General features: G+C 42.5%; 1 pseudogene; it reads left to right on the top strand.

Moving 5' to 3' along the window:
• Positions 1-4,140: 4,140 nt before the first annotated feature.
• LOC126261422 (5S ribosomal RNA) lies at positions 4,141-4,258 on the top strand (annotated as a pseudogene).
• The last annotated feature ends 3,830 nt before the right edge of the window (positions 4,259-8,088 follow it).

The following is an 8,088-nucleotide window of genomic DNA, read 5'->3' as shown; positions in this document are numbered from 1 at the left end:
AAAAATACCATAATTACTCAAGAAAACCAGAATTACACTCTAATACAAGAACACAAGCCAGATGCTTTGTTGACTGAACATGTAATGACGCATTATTTAAAACATGGAATTAATGAAAAATAAATCAAGTTTCGTTACCTTCATATATTGACCAAAATCACTCTAATCATTACAATATATCTCCACACCGACTCGCTATTACCACATCTCAACAAGAACTTTTCAGTATCACATCTCAGCAAGCACTCTCTACTAGCACATCTCAACAAACACTCTCTGCTACGAGTTCTTAACAAGCACTGACTACCACGAGCTCACCCCAAGCACTGACCACTACGACATCTCAATAATCACTGCCAGTGGAGGCGGCGGAACAATACTCTCTAGCGCGATCTCTGGTGCTGTGGCTCAGTGTAGCCACCTTTCACGAGCTATTTCGACAAGATTAAAGCAACACCTTCTAGGCAAAAAAAGGCACCAATGTTCACAATTCAACTTCCGCTGACCATTTGTTTATCACAGGACATAATCCTAAAGATGTAAAAGACGTCCAGATCTTGTACTCGGAGAAAAAAAGTAGGGTTAACATCTTAGAAGAGCTAGTAATTTTTAAACATCTAACTATGAAGGACGGTCTCGTTCTTAACGAACAGTTGCAATTACGCAACAAAAACATGTTTCAAGGCATAGAGTCGCTAAATAAAACGGTCTGAATGATGATACTCTCCACAATGTAGTCTCTTAAACATCGTTCTCCCTTGAATTTTCATGTATTATCTGTACATAACTTCAACTGTATTTTCTTTTGTAAAAAAGATAGTTACGTCATGCTGTAACTTTATACACTAGCTCCTGTTTGTTACCTGTAGTGTTCAAAATTGTCTTTGCAATGCCTCATTTGCTCTTGTCTGTAATTCGATTACTACTTGCTAGACGGCGCGAATCTGTTTTCGTGTCCCCCTCATGGCTGCCTTGGCCTGGTCACACGGGCTAGCCGAGCGGTCTATGATGCCGGACGGTAGCTCAGCGTATTCGGTCAGAGGGTTAGCTGCCCTCTGCAATAAAAAACTGAGTCAACGACTCAACACAGCGACAAGATGCAACGAACAAAACCGGAAAAAATGAGCACAATTTAAAATAATAAAAAAAGCGAATTGTCACGGTTTGTGCGGCTTCCCCACCCCGTCGGAGGTTCCAGTCCTCCCTTGGCCATGGGTGTGTGTGTCGTCCTTAGCGTAAGTTAGTTTAAGTTAGATTAAGTAGTGTGTAGTCTTAGGGACTGATGACCTCAGTGCCATAAGACCTTGACACAAGTTTCCAAAATTTACCTTGGCCTGTTAACCGTTTAGTCGACGGTAGCGGCCGTGTTGATGCAGTTCTTGCCCCTAAGCGACCTCGCCGTTACCATTGTATTTCCATGGAATATTTTGTACAGCTGACAAACGTGTTACAATTTTACATTTTAGTTTCTATTCTTGTGACATTTTCTACTTTACGAGAGCACTTTTGCTCAGACGTTTTCCACACATGCTGTGATTACATGTAAGTAGACTCTGTAAAATTTATGGAAATGATCCTATTAAATATATTGCATTTCAAGCCATGTGATTATATTTTCTAGGTAATCCTACGTAATTTTGTTATTCTGATGAAGACTGTTTTAGTACAGTCGAAACCATGGTCAATTTGACAACAATTTTGTTCAACGAAGGTGGCTATACATACATCCTGTAACCAAATTATAGCGGAACTCATAGTTTTAGAGAAAGCCTTCGACCACGTAGATAAAAAAATTTTTTGGAACTTATTACATGAGAAAGAGTATCCTCAGCAAATAATAAAGATGATGGAAAGCCTGTATAACTCTCTCCGTCCGAACACGTCTCGGATGACACTAACGTTACTGACCGACCGCCGTGTCTAGACAAGTGAGACAGCGCTTAACTTCGGTGATCTGACGGGAACCGGTGTATCCATTGCGGTAAGGCTATTGTAAGAAACCCTATACACAGATACTAAAATAAGAATGAAGAGTAACCGTCTTATATTAGAAGACATACCTATAAACCAAGGCGTCTGACAAGGGAGTAATTCTACCGTTGGCACTACGTACGCTGGCAGATGACGTTCACCGGGCATTCACCATACCCACACCCTGCCATCATTGTGTACCGTCATTCGTCACTCCACACAACGTTTTTCCACTGTTCAATCGCCCAATGTTTACGCTCCTTACACCAAGCAAGGCATCGTTTGGCATTTACCGGCGTGATTTGGGGCTTATGGGCAGCCGCTCGACCATGAAATCCAAGTTTTCTCACCTCCCGCCTAACTTCAAATGGTTCAAATGGCTCTGAGCGCTATGGGACTCAACTGCTGTGGTCATCAGTCCCCTAGAATTTAGAACTAATTAAACCTAACTAACCTAAGGACATCACACACATCCATGCCCGAGGCAGGATTCGAACCTGCGACCGTAGCAGCAGCGCGGCTGCGAACTGGAGCGCCTAGAACCGCACGACCACCGCGGCCGGCCCCGCCTAACTGTCATAGTACTTGAAGTGGATCTTGATGCAGTTTGGAATTCCTCTGTGATGGTCTGCACTTTTTAATCTATGAGTTGAGATGGAAACAACAGATTGATCCGGGATAAAGATTATTACATAACAGGTTTTTTAATACAACGCTTTTTGCAGGGTAGCTAAACTTCGCTACAAAGATCTATCTACAAACTAAACGAAGTTTCTAAAGAATGTAATATATCCGTTCCAAAAACAAAAGTCATGACTTTCAAGGGGACAAAACAAATGAGAACTAAGATCATAATAAGAAATAAAACCTTTGAATAAGTTAGTGATGTCAGCTACCTGGGACATATTATAAGCTACCAGAATGAACTTGGCACTGACAACAAACTGCAGAAATATCAAATGATATGCGGAACAATCGACAGAACATTGAGAAAGAAAGTGAGAAAAGACAGAAACATAAAGTTCTATAAAGTAATGGCCACTCCCTACTGCTCTCAGGAAGTGAAAGTTCGACAACTAATAAAAAGCAGGAAAGTATAATCCAAGCAGCATAAACAAAATTTCTATGAAGAGTGAAGGGCTGCACAAGAGTAGACCGACATAGAAACGAAGACATAAGAGCAGAACTTGGGATATATGCTATAAATGAAAAGATCAAGTCTAATCGACAAAGCTGGCTACAACGTCTACAGAGAGTGTCAGATTCTAGACTACTACAATAACCCTTAAGTTTAGACCTTTAGGAACTCACTGAATAATGACTGAATTATTCTCTCATTCATGTAAAGGATGCACTGGCGTAACTACAAGCCGCACTGAAAGCCAGGTATATGTTGGTACGACCGACAAGACATCGACCCCATACAAATACATGGATTACTAGATGTTCTGTTATTCCCTTTACTTTTTTTGTTATTTATTTGTTTGTGAAGCAGAATTTACGATCAGAGTGTGGTGATTTCTCCTCTTACTGGCTGTGTGGAGCAATGCACTTCTCTTGCAAGCGAAAGCCATTGATGCGCCCGTGAATTTCTCAAACTGGTGTAATGGCACAAATTGCCCCTCACTTACTACCAGCCACAACCGATTTGCAGTGCATTTTTAATTATAACAGCCGAGCAATCGTGTTGCGTCACTCTCATTACGGGAGAATTTACATACTGTTGACTACCCGCCATTTACTCTCGTTGCCTTTAACTTAAGAGATTAAACAGCTGAGCCTACCAAGAATAAAATAGATATACGTAGTTACAGAAATTAAGTCTGAGATCATCCAAAAGTACAGTGATAAAGTTAATAGTACGTCAAACGTGCAACATTAAAATCATGTCTCATTGCATGGGGAGGAACTATAAATACAGGGTGTTGCTGGTATAGTTACAGATATTGTGATCATTGGTAGCTTGATACCTAGCCACTTCATTGTGTTGGGTGGTCTTTCTCTTCTCGCAAACACATCACACAATTAACTACCTGATGTTTTCTGCGCAGTCGCAACTTCGCCAAGAAGTGGACTACGCCCGTCAGTATAGACTCTCCACGTGTCCACGTTCCAATACCTGATCTGCTACCCCGGGAGTAAAAAATATTAATAGCTTATTTGTGCAATGGCAACGGCCTTGCCGCAGTGGATACACCGGTTCCCGTGAGATCACCGAAGTTAAGCGCTGTCGGGAGTGGTCGGCACTTGGATGGGTGACCATCCAGGCCGCCATGCGCTGTTGCCATTTTTCGGGGTGCACTCAGCCTCGTAATGCCAATTGAGGAACTCCTCGACTGAACAGTAGCGGCTTCGGTCAAGAATACCACCATAACGACCGGGAGAGCGGTGTGCTGACCCAACGCCCCTCCTATCCGCATCCTCTACAGAGGATGACACGGTTGTCGGATGGTCCAGGTAGGCCACTCGTGGCCTGAAGACTGAGTGCTTTTTTTTTTATTTGTGCCATGCATTCTTGGAGATACTAAACTAACTAAAAACGTGTTGCTACCTAAGCTATAATTATTGGTCTGCAAATAAAGTAAAAACTGACGTAATATTGTTCAGTAGCAATTCTCAGTCATCAATAGAAATATCTACACTTACACCCATAGCACCCTGTATTTTACCTGTTGAATCATTAACGTAACGGAAATAATGCATCGTTACTCTCTTATTTTTGTCGCGTCTTCAGTCCGAAGACTGGTTTGATGCGGTTTTCGGCGCTAGTCTAGTGCGTGGAAGGCTCTTCATATCTATATAAATATTGAAAATACATTCATTTGCTGGGTGTTGTGTGCTGTCCCTAGGTTAGTCAGGTTTAAGTAGTTCTAAGTTCTAGGGGACTGATGACCATAGATGTTAAGTCCCATAGTGCTCAGAGCCATTTGAACCATTTGAACATTCATTTGAACCTGCTTACCATACTGAAGTCTTGGTCCCCCTCTATATTGTTTTGACCCGCACATTTTTCCACTAAGAAATTGACGATTCCTTGATGCTTCAGGAGGTACATCTATATCTACATGCCTACTCTGCAATTCACATTTAAGTGCTTGGCAGAGGGTTCATCGAACCACAATCATACTATCTCCCTACCATTCCACTCCCGAACAGCGCGCGGGAAAAACGAACACCTAAACCTTTCTGTTAGAGCTATGATTTCTCTTATTTTATTTTAATGATCATTCCTACCTATGTAGGTTGGGATCAACAAAATATTTTCGCATTCGGAAGAGAAAGTTGGTGACTGAAATTTCGCAAATAGATCTCGCCGCGACAAAAAACGTCTTTGCTTTAATGACTTGCATCCCAACTCGCGTATCATATCTACCACACTCTCTCCCATACTACGTGATAATACAAAATGAGCTGCCCTTGTTTGCACCGTTTCGATGTCCTCCGTCAATCCCACCTAGTAAGGATCCCACACCGCGCAGCAATATTCTAACAGAGGACGAACGAGTGTAGTGTAAGCTGTCTCTTTAGTGGACTTGTTGCATCTTCTAAGTGTCCTGTCAATGAAAGGCAACCTTAGGCTCGCCTTCCCCACAATATTATCTATGTGGTCTTTCCAACTTAGTTGAATTGACAGCCTTTAGAATTGTACTATTTATCGAGTAATCGAATTCCAACGGATTTCTTTTGGAACTCATGTGGATCACCTCACACTTTTCGTTATTTAGCGTCAACTGCCACCTGCCACACCATACAGCAATCTTTTCTAAATCGCTTTGCAACTGATACTGGTCTTCAGATGACCTTACTAGACGGTAAATTACAGCATCATCTGCGAACAACGTAAGAGAACTGCTCAGATTGTCACCCAGGTCATTTATATAGATCAGGAACAGCAGAGGTCCCAGGACGCTTCCCTGGGGAACACCTGATATCACTTCAGTTTTACTCGATGATTTGCCGTCTAATACTACGAACTGTGACCTTCCAGACAGGAAATCACGAATACAGTCGCACAACTGAGACGATACCCCACAGGCCCGCAGCTTGACTAGAAGTCGCTTGTGAGGAACGGTGTCAAAAGCTTTCCGGAAATCTAGAAATACGGAATCAACTTGAGATCCCCTGTCGGTAGCGGCCATTACTTCATGCGAATAAAGAGCTAGTTGCGTTGCACAAGAACGATGTTTTCTGAAACCATGCTGATTACGTATCAATAGATCGTTCCCTTCGAGGTGATTCATAATGTTTGAATACAGTATATGCTCCAAAACCCTACTGCAAACCGACGTCAATGATATAGGTCTGTAGTTCGATGGATTACTCCTACTACCCTTCTTAAACACTGGTGCGACCTGCGCAATTTTCCAATCTGTAGGTACAGATCTATCTGTGAGCGAGCGGTTGTATATGATTACTAAGTAGGGAGCTATTGTATCAGCGTAATCTGAAAGGAACCTAATCGGTATACAATCTGGACCTGTAGACTTGCCCGTATCAAGCGACTTGAGTTGCTTCGCAACCCCTAAGGTATCTACTTCTAAGAAACTCATGCTAGCAGCTGTTCGTGTTTCAAATTCTTCCCTGGTGAAGGAATTTCGGAAACTGCGTTCAATAACTCCGCTTTAGCGGCACAGTCGTCGGTAACAGTACCACCGGCACTGCGCAGCGAAGGTATTGACTGCGTCTTGCTGCTTGTGTACTTTACATACGACCAGAATTTCTTCGGATTTTCTACCAAATTTCGAGACAATGTTTCGTTGTGGAACCTATTAAAGGCATCTCTCATTGATGTCCGTGCCAAATTTCGCGCGTCTGTAAATTTTAGCCAATCTTCGGGATTTCGCGATCTTCTGAACTTCGCATGCTTTTTCCGTTGCCTCTGCAACAGCGTTCGGACCTGTTTTGTATACCATGAGGGATAAGTTCCATCTCTTATCGATTTATGAGGTGTGAATCTCTCAATTGCTGTTCCTACTATATCTTTGAATTTGAGCCACATATCGTCTACATTTGCATAGTCAGTTCGGAAGGAATGGAGATTGTCTCTTAGGATGGCTTCTAGTGACACTTTATCCGCTTTTTTAAATAAAATTATTTTGCGTTTGTTTCTGGTGGATTTGGAAGAAACGGTATTGAGCCTAGCTACAACGACCTTGTGATCACTAATCCCTGTATCAGTCATGACGCTCTCTATTAGCTCTGGATTGTTTATGGCTAAGAGGTCAAGTGTGTTTTCGAAACCATTTACAATTCGAGTGTGTTCGTGGACTAACTGCTCGAAATAATTTTCGGAGAAAGCATTTAGAACAATCTAGGAAGTATTTTTGCCAACATATCGAGGGAAGGTTGAAGTCCCCACCAACTATAACCGTATGAGTGGGGTATTTATTTGTTACGAGACTCAAATTTTCTCTGAACTGTTCAGCAACTATATCATCGGAGTCTGGGGGTCGGTAGAAGGAGCCAATTATTAACTTAGTTCGGCTGTTAAGTATAACCTCCACCAATACCAATTCGCACTGAGTATCTACTTCGACTTCACTACAAGATAAACCACTACTGAGAGACACAAACACTCCACCACCAATTCTGCCTAATCTATCTTTCCTGAACACCGTCTGAGACTTCGTGAAAATTTCTGCAGAACTTATTTCAGGCATTAGCCAGCTTTCTGTACCTATAACGATTTCAGAGTATGTGCTTTCTATTAGCGCTTGAAGCTCAGGGACTTTCCCAGCACAATTACAACAATTTACAACTACAATTCCGACTGTTCCTTGATCCAAGCACGTCCTGTGTATGCCATGCACCCTTTGAGATTGCAGCCCACCCCATACTTTCCCGAGGCCTTCTAACCTAAAAAAACCGCCCAGTCCACGCCACACAGCCTCCGCTACCCGTGTAGCCGCCAGCTGAGTGTAGTGAACTCCTGACCTATTCAGCGGAACCCGAAACCCCACACTGAGTCGACATGTTTCAGTTGTAATCCGTCGCGTACGCCAAGAAAGAAAGAGTGTACTCGGTGACCCTTATCGGATGCGTCCCACGCTCTCTGAAATGTTTGAATCCTCCATTGTTTCATTTGTGTTTTGTTCATAATGTTGGTTCCTGTAATTT

Source organism: Schistocerca nitens, chromosome 5, assembly GCF_023898315.1.
Source record: "Schistocerca nitens isolate TAMUIC-IGC-003100 chromosome 5, iqSchNite1.1, whole genome shotgun sequence".
NCBI classification, from domain to species: Eukaryota; Metazoa; Arthropoda; class Insecta; order Orthoptera; family Acrididae; genus Schistocerca; species Schistocerca nitens.
The sequence above is the reverse complement of the archived record's forward strand: the minus strand, read 5'-3'. Positions and strand labels throughout refer to the sequence as shown.